The sequence below is a fragment of the Rhinichthys klamathensis genome, unplaced genomic scaffold (assembly GCF_029890125.1).
Source record: "Rhinichthys klamathensis goyatoka isolate OS25496 unplaced genomic scaffold, OSU_Roscu_1.1 h1tg000191l_1, whole genome shotgun sequence".
Taxonomy (NCBI): Eukaryota; Metazoa; Chordata; class Actinopteri; order Cypriniformes; family Leuciscidae; genus Rhinichthys; species Rhinichthys klamathensis.
Genome location: NW_026606717.1, coordinates 7,724,417 through 7,740,216, shown reverse-complemented (window position 1 = coordinate 7,740,216; position 15,800 = coordinate 7,724,417). Strand labels below are relative to the sequence as shown.

Genomic DNA, 15,800 nt, shown 5'->3' with positions numbered 1-15,800 from the left:
TACTAATAATGCATACTACAGAAAAGCAGATGAGCACAGAATATGAACGCAACACGTTAACTTAAGACAGTGGTATTAAAAGACCAAACTCAAGAAACACCATAAATAAAGCATACAGAAAAGCAATTGAGCAGAAAATGAATGCAACTCGATTAATTGTACGTTAAGCATTTTCCTCTCATAGAAAACCAAGAAAACGCTTAATGAGGCTTAATGGACCAACAGTTATATATATATATATATATATATATATATATATATATATATATATATATATATATATAAATTCGTTATACATTATTAATTAAACAAAGGCAGCTGGTTTATTTGCACTGAACACAAATTTGCTTTCTTTCGTCATATTCTGATTTCTGTAGTATGCATTATTAGTATGGTGTTAATATCACTAAGTTTGATAATATAATTTATGTCTTTTAAATCAGTCTAATGCATTAAGCCATGTTAGCGTTTCAGAACATCCACGAGGAAGCGGGTTTCGTGACATTATCGCATACAATAGAAGTCCCATTTCATTGGCTAGGCGCCAACCAATAACACGGCTCCTTCGAACACTCCCGCTCCCGCCCCCCTTCCGCTATCGCCGCCACCGAGTTACAAGCAAGGGGGTAATCCATCGACCGGAAGTTGAAGCCGGCCGGGTGCCGCCATGTTGTAGCAGAACTTCACTTGCGTTAGCATTTACATTGACTCCCATTCATTTTGGCGTCACTTTGACAGGGAATAACTTTACATCTGAGGCGTTTAAAGACTCCATTTGTCCATTTTTTATTTCTAAAGAAACACGACAATGTATAAAGGGCTCCATTACCTTCTATGTTACATTATGGCCCTGTAGAAACAGTTTTAGTAAAAATAGGCTAACGATTGCGTCATAACCACTCGACTCTCTGTCGCGCTGTACAGAAATTACCGTACAGACAGGAGGAGAAGCTCGCAGGCAATCGGGGGGACGTCCCGTCAAGGGAGAAGCCCATAGATAATGAGTGCATAAAAGCAACGGAATACTTACTCCTGCTCACTCACGCCAAAGAACTCTTTGCTCAAGTTCCCCGTCTCTGCAAGATTAACGTTGGCAATTTTCACGCACAGCTACTAGAAGATTAACGTCTGTCAGACAGGTTGCTCACGTCATCAAGCTTAGTTTGAGTCGGTTTGAGTCTGCGCGTCAGGAACGGAAGTGCTCAGAAATCGCTAAAAATGGGCTTCAACTGTCTCAACTGAGTTCCAATGAGATGGCTCTGTCCATTTCTTATACTGTCTATGGTTACAAGTGCACAAATCAGTTTTGCACCTCATATATCGCGAAAAGAGTAGCAAAAGTCAAGGCGCGAAATTTGAACTTGCAGTGACAGATTTGAGAAGTTGCAAATGCCAATTTGCTGCGAATTTGAATGTTAGAAGAAGTTGTTTGTGATTGTCATTGTATTTCTGTGAATGGCATTTTACACATTTGTGACTGCTTGTCTGCAGCTTCAGATTCAGAATACAGGTTTGTGACTATTGTCTGCGAGTGCAAATCTCAGCGTTCAAGTTCAGATTTTTATTTTACAGGTTTTCACATCGGAGCTGTGAGTGTAAATGTTCACATACAAGTACGAATATTTATTGTACAAGTTCTCAAATTCACATCTACGTGCTCTCGAGTTTAGCTACTGATTTACCTTCATACCCCATCCTTTAATATCAGCTTCTTTGCGAAGCCTGCATCGAATTGTGAGCGGTTCACAAATCAGACCGGGGGAAGAACATTTTAAGACCTTTTAAGGAAGAACATTTATTTATTTACGATACATTATTCATTCACAAAGAAAATTGGTGTCCTTAAAGATTGGAGTTTTCCTCATTTTTTTAATTATGGCATTAAGATCAATTTCCAAAAGATGATTTTTATTCCTCTTTTTAGTTAACTTTAGCATGGGTGTGTTCACTTATGCTAAGCACTGTATATCATAACACAGTAAATGCTCAGCTAGAATAACTGGACATTTATTGGGAGTGTTTTTTTGTTTGTTTTTTTTCATCCAGTGTTTGTTTGCAGGTCTGTGTGTATTTAGGTTTTCTTTTCTTTTTTTCTTTTTTTATGAAAACCCACTTCATAGAGATGCTTGGATCAACTCTAACGTCTTCTGACTCTACTGTTAAAAATAAATCATCTGCACCCAACCATCACATTACAATTATTCTAATTCTCAGTGTTAAAGGCAGGGTAGGTGATTTGCTCTAGAAACGTTTTTTTGTTATCCTGGTTGAAAGTATCTTCACATCCTGATAGCAATCACTAAGTTAAGTGGTCTAAATGTTATATGCATTATAAATATATATGTATATATAGTATATATAAAAAAATTGGTCCGAATGCAACGATATGATGTCTTACCTGCCTGTCAACGTATGTATTTTCATACCTCCTCCACGCACCCTGCTGGCAAATACATCACACCTTGCAGCTAAAACGGTTATAAAGATTTTTTTTTTTTTTTTAAATCTCCAGCTTGGTGATATAATATGTATTGTTATTGGATCCGTGCAACCGGTCTTAAAGTGACAGCAGCCTAATAGTCGTCTGTGTCATTAATGTTAATCATACAACATAAGACAAAGAGAAAATCACTCACTGCTCTTTAGTAGATATAGTACGATTAAAGGTGCCATAGAATGCATTGATACAATATTTTAAATTGTTCTCTGATATCTACATAGAAGGCATGTGGCTTAGGTAAAAATTAGGGCGAAAATTCTCCAGATACAGTTTTACATGTCCATTTACAACCCTTGATTTGTCCCAAGAATGAAATGGCCGGTTATTACCTTATTTGGAACGGTCATGAATAATAATGTTGAGCTCTGCTCTGATTGGCTGTTTCACAGATTTGTAGTAGTACCCCAGAGAGCAGTCTGGACGATGGGGTGGGGCAACACATTGGGGCGGGGTGACACATGTCCAATTTAATTGGTTTATAATACAGCAATCTTATTGGTGTATGCACGCTTCAAGCCTGAGCATGCGCATTGTGTGCGATTTTGTGAATGATTTGGCCGTATTAAATAAATATAATTTTTTTAAAGCACAACCGTTTTGTTGGGTTTTTTTTAACGATATTTGTTGCCCAATGCTTGCATCATTACTCTCACCTACATTTCAGGCGAGGCAAGGCGTATCTCAAACAAGCCTACCAAGTTACCGACAAAAGGGATCGCTTAGATCTATACAGTTGTATTTTGTAGATTTATTTGACAACACCGGCCGGAAATAATATTAACCTCCGTGTAATAATAGGTAGGTCGTCATACTATTTAGTTAGCTATGCTCGTTACTTGAGCTTGCTAGTTGGTTACCGTACTCGCATCTTGCATTCAATCTCGACAACACAGGGTAAATTATCGTTAGGCTATGTTGTTAGCTCACTAAACTTTCAATTTAAACAGAAATGGCTTCAACAGTCAAGAAGTGGATAAAATCACCAACGTTACTTACTGCTTGCGGTAGGGGTTGTACTGGCGATATAGTTGGAATTGCCCCCTTCTTCAGTATCAAACGCTGAGCGAAGCCTGCCTGATATTGTCCCAGGTTAGAAAAACTGTCAGTGGTGAAATGGGCAGAGCAAACTAACAACTTTGAATTAAAATGTTGCGGTATCCTGTTGTAGATAAACATCACCCATGCCTGTTGACAGTTCTGTTCTGTGGGAAGGGTATGAAAAGTGCTCACATCCCCTGCACAGCCTGGAACATAACATTTATATCCATGATCAGCCATTTTCCCTTTTGTCCTTGCTTGCTTCTTCACAATACCTGCAGAACTTCTGATGATTCGGCTGTGCAGGTCCACGTTAATACTGCTTGGCCTAGAACATGGGCTGGTATATGTAAATTTTGGGGGCATAAATATGAATGATCCTGACTGCAACGTCACAGTCGGTGTTATGTTGGGATTCGCCCGTTTTTCAGCGGTCTTTTGCAAACACGAGATTTACATATGAAGGAGGAAACAATGGTGCTTGAGGCTCACGGTCAGTTATACATAACTCTTATTACAGAACTCTAGACTGTTTTTAGGGGCCAAGCACCGAAGGTGCAGAGGCACCTATTGTATCTGTTGGTTTTCTTATTATTATTATTATTCCGTGAATGGGAGTCTATGGCAGCCCTATGAACCGTAAGTAGGAAAATGATGAAATTTGGCACACTTGTAGTGATGCTAGTGAATAGTAATTGGACCAATTTTTGACCCTCTAGGACCAACTCTATAGCGCCACCAGCAGTTCAAAAATTCAACATTGAAATGGTTATAACTTTTGAACCCTTTGATCTAGAGACATGAAACTTAGTACACCTGATTCCACTCATCATGCTGATCACAACCAATACCTTACATTAAGACCCCGCCCATTACAGTAGTGGCCATTTTGAAATGTACAGTATTCAGTTATTTCGCTACTCCTCCTTCAAATTTTGTCCAATTTTCTCCAAACATGCACTCAAATGATCTTCAGACTGAGCCGCATAAAAGTACTGTTCCCGATTTTTTTGTTATACTGGAAAAAAAAAGTTATAATGTCGCAAACTTAACGAGGTCCACCCAAAATTGGCTAAGAGGCTGTATCTCGGCCAAAGTTTGATCAATCGAAACGAAAATTGGTACACTTCATCGGAAGCATGTTCTGAGGTCCCATACCAAAGTTGGGAATAGCGCCACCTACGGGTCATGAGATATGACAAATTGATATTTTGGCCAATAACTTTTGAACAGTTTGTCAGAAATTCATAATTGTGGTATCTATGGATTCCTTGCATCATGCCGAATCCGTGGATATCGATTTTGCCATGATGGGATGTACCACGTGTCCGCCATTTTGAATTTTGTCATAATTTGCAATATCTTTTAAACTATTTGAAATTTCCTCACCACATTTGGTATGGATCATCATTAGCATGGCCCGAAGGTACATGAGAAGTTTGATCACAGCGCCACCTAGTGTTCCAGAGATATCATTGTTTTTTGAAAAAACGCTTATAACTTTTGCTATCATTGCTTGAAATTTGATTTCTTTATGTCAATATATTCCTTGGCTTATGCCGATTTCAACGATATCTCATATGCTATTTTCCAACAATGTGACTGGCCGCCATATTGGAGCGAATGTAAAACAGTTTTTTCGCTACTCCTCCTTCAAAATTTGTCCAAAATTGTCCAAAATTTGCTCAAATGATCTTCGGACCGAGCCGCACAGAAGTACTGTTCCCGATTTTTTTGCTATACTGGAAAAAAAAAAGTTATGATGTCGCAAATTTAACAAGGTCGACCCAACATTGGTTCAGATGCTGTAACTTGTGAACAGTTTGTCACAAAATCATAAAATTGGTGTCTATCGATTCCTTGCATCATGTCGAATCCGATGATATCTATTTTGCCAGGATTGGATGTACCATGTCATAAGCTAAATTAGCATTAAGCTAGCTTAGCATGCTAATCTGGTTAACATGTCATGGAACTTTTTTGTGAACTCATTCTCACACTGAACTCTCTCCTCTGCTGTTTTGAAATTCACGTCCTCTGAGTGGCGCAATCAGCTAAACCATGCATCTCGAATCCCGAACCATTCTGGTCGTGGGTTCGAGTCCCATATGGGATGACTATAAAGTTGTGTCATTTCAATTTCTTTATCATACTGAAAAGCATTGTACTATTCTTTCTTCCTATTAAATACAACGTGTGTTTCATTTATATGCAAAGTCTTTATTTTGAGTCCATTCTCTTTTTTACTACTGAACCTCGGCAGCTGGATGATCTCATTTCTTTTATGAGGTAAGAAGTTAATAAGTAAGAATACTTTGGTTATTAAAGTTTCTTTTAAAGTTTGGAAAGCAAAGTATTTTTAAGTACTTTTTGAACCCATGGAACCATTGAAGGCTTGGCCCCGTAAGGCTGCTTGCAGCTTTAATTATTATTATTCTTCTTCTTCTTCTTCCGCAAATGGAAGTCTATGGCAGCCCTATGAACCGTACATAGGAAAATGATGAAATTTGGCACACTTGTAGTGATGCTAATGAATAGTAATTGGACCAATTTTTGACCCTCTAGGACCAACTCTATAGCGCCACCACCAGTTCAAAAATTCAACATTGAAATGGTTATAACTTTTGAACCCTTTGATCTAGAGACATGAAACTTAGTACACCTGATTCCACTCATCATGCTGATCACAACCAATACCTTACATTAAGACCCCGCCCATTACAGTAGTGGCCATTTTGAAATGTACAGTATTCAGTTTTTTCGCTACTCCTCCTTCAAATTTTGTCCAATTTTCTCCAAACATGCACTCAAATGATCTTCAGACTGAGCCGCATAAAAGTACTGTTCCCGATTTTTTTGTTATACTGGAAAAAAAAAGTTATAATGTCGCAAACTTAACGAGGTCCACCCAAAATAGGCTAAGAGGCTGTATCTCGGCCAAAGTTTGATCAATCAAAACGAAAATTGGTACACTTCATCAGAAGCATGTGTTGAGGTTCCAATGCAAAGTTGGGAATAGCGCCACCTATGGGTCATGAGATATGAACAATTGCTATTTTGACCAATAACTTTTGAACAGTTTGTCAGAAAATCATAATTGTGGTATCTATGGATTCCTTGCATCATGCCGAATCCGTGGATATCGATTTTGCCATGATGGGATGTACCACGTGTCCGCCATTTTGAATTTTGTCATAAATTGCAATATCTTTTAAACTATTTGACATATCAGCACACAATTTGGTAGGGATGACCGACACCATGTCCTAAAGCGACATGAGAAGTTTGATCACAGCGCCACCTAGTGTTCCAGATATATCATTGTTTTTTGAAAAAACGCTTATAACATTTGAAAATATTGTTCAAATTTTGAGTTCTTTATGACATTATGTTCCTTGGTTTATGCCGATTTAGACGATATCTCATTTGTCATTTTCCAACAATGTGACTGGCCGCCATATTGGAGCGAATGTAAAACAGTTTTTTCGCTACTCCTCCTTCAAAATTTGTCCAAAATTGTCCAAAATTTGCTCAAATGATCTTCGGACCGAGCCGCACAGAAGTACTGTTCCCGATTTTTTTGCTATACTGTAATAAAAAAAGTTATGATGTCGCAAATTTAACAAGGTCGACCCAACATTGGTTCAGAGGCTGTAACTTGTGAACAGTTTGTCAAAAAATCATAAAATTGGTGTCTATCGATTCCTTGCATCATGTCAAATCCGACGATATCTATTTTGCCAGGATTGGATGTACCACGTTATAAGCTAAATTAGCATTAAGCTAGCTTAGCATGCTTATCTGGTTAACATGTCATGGAACTTTTTGTGAACTCATTCTCACACTGAAACCTCTACTCAGCAGGCTGGTGAACGTGCATGAGTGATTAGCTCAACGTGTTACACCACGGATCCCGATGTTCAGCGTCGTGGGTTCGCCACTCAGTGTGACATGTGCCCAGACCGCATGAGGTACTGTGGCAGGAAAAGATGCAGAAGTTGCATCTGTTCCAGGCATTGTGCATAAGAATGATCTCATCTGAAGCTGCCACACACAACATGCAGTGCTTTTACGTCCAATTCATTGTTGTTCTTCTTCCAGAAGGGTAGTCAATGGCAGCCCTATGAACCACAAGTTAGAAAATTGGCACACTTGTAGTGATGGTAATGAGTAGTAATCTGACCAATTTTGGATGATTTAATCTAAACTTTTTAAATACAAAATGTTCTCCATTTACTTCAAAATTCTTAATTTTGACTTGATTCTCTCTTGAAAATATTGAATTTCGGCAGCTGTGTGGATGCATGTCTGGCAAGTGGCTCAACGAGATGAGTGACAGGCATCTAACCCATAGATAGTGGGTTCGAGTCCCGTGTGGGACAACTTTAAAATTGTGTATTATGAAATTAATTGATTATGAAACACTTGTAGTGAGTAGTCCAACGTGTGATCAGATGATCTTTGGACCGAGCTGCACAGAAATGATGAACAGGTTTTTGATAGTAGCCCCCATACCAAAGATCTTCCTCTCTGCAGTTGATCTAGCCTGTGTTTGTTGCCTTATCTTAGTTAGCTTAGCATACTAATTGGTTAGCATGCTAGCCAGATGCCATTCTTTCTAATGTGGCTCTTCAGTTATCAGGCTAAACCATAAGGCTTTAAGTGGTGGACAAGTTGCTTCTGTTCCAGGTGAAGGAGCTAGTAGAATAGAACACACAGATAATTTATTTAAAAATTCTTCATTTTGAGTTGCTTCTCACTTGAACTATGGATCTTCTGCATCTTGGCCAAAACACAACTTCCAAGTGGTGCAATGAGATGAGTGACAGATATCTGACCCAGAGATAGTGGGTTCAAGCCCCATGTGGGACAACTTTAATTTAAAAAAAAAATGTGTTAAGTTGTCATTTCAATTCCTTTATTATCCAGATAAGCATTGTTGTAATCTTTCTTTTGGGATTAGAAATGTGTTTTTGTTCATTCTATGTTGATTCTTACCTGAAGTCTTAAATATCCAGAAAGGTTTGTGAACAAATGAGCAGTCATTGACTTTCAACTATTCTAATTGCATTGTAAGCAGTTACATAAATTGGTTGTTTTCTTCCTATGTATAGTCGTATCCTCTTTTTTTTTTTGCCTCCATGTGTTAATTCTCAACTTCATATATGTGTTTGTGCATTGTGTGTAAAGTAGTGAACTGGAGAGCAGAAGGGTATGATAAGATGTTTGTGGTGGTCTAGGTAAACCTCTATTTTTTTAAATTGTGCTGCCTTTTTTACATTTCAAGTTAAATACATAAAGCTTCAAACAGAACACAAATGCCTATTCAATTGATCAACCACTGGCAACATTTTATTGCAAAGTATATAGTAAAGAATACTTTCAATTCCATACAAGAAATGGTTTGACCAACTCCACAATATTAACTGATCTGACATTAAACATTTGAATGTGTACATATGCATATCTTTTAATTATTTTAAGTCCCATAAACATTAGACTTACTTAGTGACTTGAATATCAGTTTTTCCTTCTCGTCATGTGGACAATAAATAAAAGTAATTTTATCATAATAGTAAACCATAAAATCACATTAAAATACATGAACATTTTTGTATTATCTAACATTAAGAATTGTTTTAAAAAATAAATTGTAATTGTAAATAGAAGTTAATTAGTTACTACATGAATGTTAAATTACAAATAGTTACTATTCTAACAGTACATTATTTGGATCAACATCAATTAGTTGAGGTATATTGCCAAAAAGACTAGTAAAAGCTAACCTAAAGAATTTACATAATGTATACAATTATTTATTCTCAAATAAGCAACAAAATATCATTACACATCAAACAATACACTATCATTATACACAGAGCTGCACTCCAGGTTTATTGCTGCTCCTGATGCTTTGAATATTTTCCCAAAACAATCAGAGTAAAGCTTAATTAAGTTCAAGAGGCTTCATTTCTCCATCCCTAAAAGGCATTATACAAGTAAATTTACCTTTCAATTATTTCCAGCAGACTTTCAGATCCATTTCTTGCCTCCACTAAACCAAGCTTCCCAATTCTAAAATGATTAACTCAGCAATTTGATGAATGTATTACTAATTCCTGCAATCACCCTAATTGAATCGTTTGTTAATTGCATACCAAGCATTGTCAATTTCTGTTCTAGTAGGCCTAATCTACTATAAATCACACCACTTGCAAACCTCTTTTTTCATGCAACAGCAAAAATGAACAAATATTTAAATAGACCAGAGACCAGTGAATCTGACAACTGCATTTATGTTTACATTCATGCAGTTTCCAGAGTGCAACTGTCTAGAACAAACTCAAAGTTTTTTAATGCAACTTTGCAAACAGGTCGCAGTGAATATCACCAAGCTGTCATCTTTGCGCACGAAAAACATCAAACTTGGACAACATTAGCATTAAATCGGACAGCGGTTAAACTGTCAAACATAACAAAAAAGCCAAGTAAGTGGTAGTCTAGCTATTTAATCCTGTTTTCTATCTGATAAACTTTCAGTAATCGTATTCCTTTCAAATTCATTGTACAAACAAGCCCATATCAATTCTCACTTTTTTCATTCTTTAGGCCTCAATAATTCTGAATATTTCATTCAGTGTGATCGGAGTACTGCTGTGGAAGTCGCAACATCTACATTTCCCCACAAACCACCAAAAGAGATAGAAAAACTCACTGTAGAAGAAGCAAAAACTCTGGGATCACGACAATTGGTAAGCTGTTTTTTTTTCAACCTTCTCACTGTGTAAATAGCCTACAGGGTTGTTTACTTGTTGTAGTAATGCTCTGGAGAGTAGTACAATCACATATATTAGCCCCCTGTAGATTGTGCAAAATCGTTTTTATGGGGAGAAAAACATTTTAAAGTAGCCTGACGTTCAAAAAAATGCTAAAATGTGAAAGATTTTTCAGATGCACAGGCAAAGATTACTCTGCTTCTCAGTTATCTTTGCTAGATGCTTTACAAACATGATTAATGCGTTTCAAATTGGTTAATGTGTGGAAAAGTTTGGCTATTTCCTCTTCTTATGACCACAACAGCAGTTGTATACATTTCCCTTGTAATCATGTTTATTGATGTATATTTTTGATTGTACATGTACGATTTTCTTTAAATTTTCAGATCACTAAAATATCTGCAACAGTATGCAAGCTAAACAACGCAACTACTGTAAAGGCCTGGGGTACAGACTGTGAGATCCAAGAATGTTCCTTGCAAGATCCATCTGGAGAAATTCAACTTACTCTTTGGGAAAACCAAGTTTCAAAACTGCAACTAGGTAACTCCTACACCTTTACCAATCTTAAAACTAGACTGTACAACAGCCTTAAGAGCCTCACAACAACCCTGAAAACAACCATGGAACCTATTGCACAGGACCAAGTTTTCCCACCTGGTCAAGGCCCTAAAATCAGTAAAGAACCCTCTCTACCTAATACAGTGGTGAAACAAAAGCCAATAGGGGTGCAAATAAACATTAAAAAACAATGTCCAAAATGCCACAAATCACAAGAACAATTCAACATCAAACAGCAATTTCACCGTTGCCCGACTTGCAAAATTCTACGGAACACAAAAAGCTATATAACAAAATGCAATGGAATAATTGAGATAAATCAAGACAGTCAAATAACTTCTCTTACGGTTTCGAACTCAACTTTGTCAAAATTCATAGCACCAGAACTTGAACTGTCAACTTGTGATTCACAAGATATAGAAGAACTCTTTCTATCCTCCGATGAACTGACTTTAACATATAATAACTGTTTGGAAGTCACCAATATTGAAAACGCTTCATCCGCTCATCCCAGTGATGAGGATTTATTTGAAGTGAATATCGATGAAATCAACCCTGTCCTCTGTGTCACAGAGACACAAAGCACTCCAGAACCCAAGTCTCCAGTTAAAAGACCATCTGAGCCAACAACGCCTCCTATTACACCAGCTAAAAAACCTTTGACTAAGAAGAGTGCTGTAAAAATAATACAAAAATGACTTTGTATTGAAATGCACAACTAAGATGGTTGTGTGTGTGTGTGTATATATATTGAAATGATGGTATTGGTGTTTTTTTTTTTTTTTTTTTTTTTAATGAATGGCAAATATTGATTTAAGTCATGTTTTCTATTGAAATTAGGTTAATTTTGTCCATTATGTTCTGAAATGCTACTGATTGATTTTTATTTCATTTTTATGGCAAAGCTTTGTTAAATGTTGTTTAATGTGTTTTTTTTTTATTAAAACAAATGTGTGTCAATTCTTGGAATATGTGACCTTTATTGCATGGGCTTATCTTGCATTTGGAAAGTTGCGTGCATTCTTCTAGCCATTCTTAACTAGGCACTAAGTTTAGTTTCACAAACCATACTGGGAAAAGCAAGTAGTGTAACCATAAGTGTCATTGTGAATAACTAAAGAAACGGTTGGTATTCTGTTCTGTAAAGATTTAAATATGCAACAATGGTGCTTTAAAATCACTTCAAAGGCCCCCTCTAATTTGCTTACTTTATCCAATGTGCTAAATGGTATTTAAACTAAAAATAATCGTTATTTTTAATTCACATTTTTATCACCTCTCACAATGTTTTTTCTAGGCAGCATAAAAAAAAAAACTTAATTGTACAAGACATTATCAAAGATGACTGTCAAAGTAATGTACTTGTAGCAAAAATATAGGTTACAGTTGCATATGGCAGTTAACCCATGTAATTCCAATTTCTTTTCCCTGAGATAACATGTATGAATACATAAGGATATTAAACAATCTTTAACAATTACGTCAAAAATATATATCAAAATCCATACAAAAAACTTGATTATTCGTCAGGTCACAATTGTGACCATTAGTAGAACAAAGGGAGGCTAGGTATATGGTGTTAATGGATTTATAAACTGACAAACTTCTACAGTTTAAAGACCAGGTTCAATAATTGTTTTAAGCTTTAGTTAATAGTGTTGTATTACATCAAAGACACACCATGCAAAATTTCCATTTGTCAAACAGTGACCCCTAGAGTCGCTGTGGAGTACTTGTATTTTTTCTGAATATTAACTTAATGACCTAATATCTAATATGCCCATGACAATTTAGAAACTGAAAATAGAACATAAAAATATGTATTAGATCTAATATAACAAAATTACAAGATTATAAAATGCATTGCGTGAATTCTTGTTTAAAGAGAAGTGTTTAATCTACAATTAAACTAGGAATGTTTGACAGAATAGTGAATATTATCAGGAAACCTGCTCCAGACTTTAGGACCCACATGCAAAAACAAAACATTCTCTCCTTTAGTGCAGTTCAATATTCTTAGTAGTACCAAAAGTCCAGAATTGTAAGATTCTTACAAGAACCTGTTAATCTTAATGTTGTAAAATAATATTTTATCGATCTATATACTGCATCTTGGACTAACTTTATTTGTTAAAGGTGCAGGACAACCACCTAACAGTGAATCACAATAATATCAACTAAACTCATTAAACGTAACATGCTGTCCATTTAAATACTAAATCTTCATTTTGAGTTGATTCTCATTTGAACTATGGAACTTCTACATCTATGGAAACACATGACTTTCCAGGGGCTCAATGAGTGACAGGCATATGACCCAGAGATTGTGGGTTCAAGTCCTTTGTCTTACAACTTTATAAAGTTGTGTCATTTCAATTTCTTTATCATCCTGAAACGCATTGTACTATTCTTTCTTCCTATTAAATACAACGTGTGTTTCATTTATATGCAAAGTCTTTATTTTGAGTTCATTCTCTTTTTTACTACTGAACCTCGGCAGCTGGATGATCTCATTTCTTTTGTGAGGTAAGAAGTTAATGAGTAAGAATACTTTGGTTATTAAAGTTTCTTTTAAAGTTTGGAAAGCAAAGTATTTTTAAGTACTTTTTGAACCCATGGAACCATTGAAGGCTTGGCCCCGTAAGGCTGCTTGCAGCTTTAATTTTATTTATTATTATTATTACACAGGAATGGTATATTTATTAAGCTCTAAGCTGGTCCTAATCACCTCTAAGGGAATGGATTATATTGTTTGATGAATTTCCCCCACAAATATATCCTGGCTAATTTATTTGTTGAATACTGTTTCGCACGTGTACTGTTTTTTTTTTGTTTTTTTTTACAGCAGCATATTCCTATTCGCTTTCTTTTGAAATAAAAGACAGACTCATTCTGCCCCAATTTATGAAATCTAAGCTACAAAAATCTAGTTTGCATAAACTAAAAAAGACTAACATTAAAATTATATATACAATTATACTCTATAATAGCCTATATGGGCATGTATTTAAAAGTAATGTTCAACCGGGTACTTAGTAGGTCTACTCTGTTTTTAAATCAGCATAAAATACTTTAAATAAATAAGAAAATATAGCAACAAATGTGATAGGAAAAACAACAAGGCCAAAAAAACACATCACTGAAACATTGCTTATAGTGTCTCAAAAACCTGTCAGTTGTGGTTTTTTCTTCGTTTTAAAAAAATGTTTATTATTGATTAAGGGCTTCTATATAATCGTCATGTCAGTTAGGCTATCACTCGAACTTTTACCTTTTCCGTTGGTTTTAACCACATTCCCCATAATCCTCTTCACGTACTCTCACTTCCTTTTGAAACAGGAAGTTCTTGTACAATGGGAAACATGAAGCGATAAGGAGCAAAGCACTTTACAAGGTGTTTTATCGTTAGTGTATGTACGGGTTTTGTATGCTGATTACACCTGTTATCACCAGCCAACTTCTTCACATGTAAAAAAAAAAGAGTAAGACATCTTACTTACGGTTTGCGGGTTTGGTGTCGGGTCAAATATAGTCGGCACTCTCCCTTCCTTCAATAAGAGTTTACTTGCGTAGCCTGCGTTAAACTGTGACAGGTTCACAAAAGAGTCCGGACTGAAATGCGCTGAACAGATCGTTAATGTCGGACTGTAACGATCGGGAATATCGTTAAAGAGAAACTTCAGCCATTCGTTTCTGAAGTTGGGATCCTTTGGGAGGCTGTGCAGAGACGCGGGCTCGATCCTACAGCCGGGAATGCCACAACGTTTGATGGATTTACCCCACATCTAGATACACACACAAATAACACCGGGTTGTAACTTCTTTTTCTTTTTTTTAGAAACAATATTAATCTCCTTGTGGTTTCACCATGGGTGAATGTGGGCGATCATATGTTAATGTGCTCATGGCTGTGACGTCATTAGCCTAAAGTTACAACGACGGGTTCTGAGTGAGTGAGTGAGTGAGTGAGTGGGGTCAGTTGCATAAACATTACATAGCCTTAATGTAAAGCCAGTGTCTTAAGATCTAGTAGCCTATGATCCACTAGCGGTTAGTCATTGGACAGACAGTCTTACTTGTTGTTATCAAATTAGACCAATCTACGTTTTTATGTTACTGACACAAAAAAAGTTATGAACAGCCTTAAAAAAAAAAAAAAAAGATGACTTGTAGCGGTTTATGCAAGCAGACCCTGTTTTAGCAGCTAAAGCAATATGTTCTCTATTCAAAAGGACGTTTAGCAAACCATATGCCATTTCCTATTGGTCTATGTTTATTATAAGTATTAATTGGATAAATTGGTTTAACCTAGACAAAGTTAACCTAATTTCGTTTATTGTAGCCAGAAACTCATATTTTCTGGCATTGTCAGTATACAAAAAAAATAAAAGGTTGTGATGACAGGTTTCAAATTTTATACACGACAAATTGTTGAGAAATTTTATTTTACTGTATAAACATGTAATATTTGGTTTCTTAAATTATGGAAAAAAAAAGTTTGGGAAACGAGGCATGCATTAATAATCTTGTGGTTATAAATGTTTAGTTTCATATTCATCACAGTAATTCCAGCAATCAGAAACCTCCTGTGGTGTACTAGATAAGAAAATTGTAAAGTATAAGAGTATAAACTTAATAAGAGTATAAATATATAAATAAGAGTATAAATATATATATATATATATATATATATATATATATATATATATATATATATATAAGCATTAATTAAAAAAAAGTTTGGCAGCTTAGCCTACATTCTGCAAATGGGCAGTTCAATAAAACGTATTTTGTTGGCATTTTAATTAAATGGTTTATGGATGTTGGCTTTGATATGATCAATATATGTCCACATTTAAATGAAGTTGATCCCACATCACTGTTCTGCATCCCATTAGGTCTTGACACAGATGTACGTATTTGCA

The 15,800-nt window shown here is 35.9% G+C and overlaps 1 protein-coding gene across 1 annotated transcript in view; it reads right to left on the bottom strand.

Annotated features, from left to right (window-relative positions):
• Positions 1–9,933, bottom strand: part of pou4f4 (POU class 4 homeobox 4) — a 171,106-nt gene extending 161,173 nt beyond the window's left edge. The window contains exon 1 of the mRNA XM_056262275.1: positions 9,930–9,933. The gene's annotated coding sequence lies outside the window, so the exon portion shown is untranslated. The remainder of the gene's footprint in view (positions 1–9,929) is intronic.
• Positions 9,934–15,800: the final 5,867 nt, after the last annotated feature.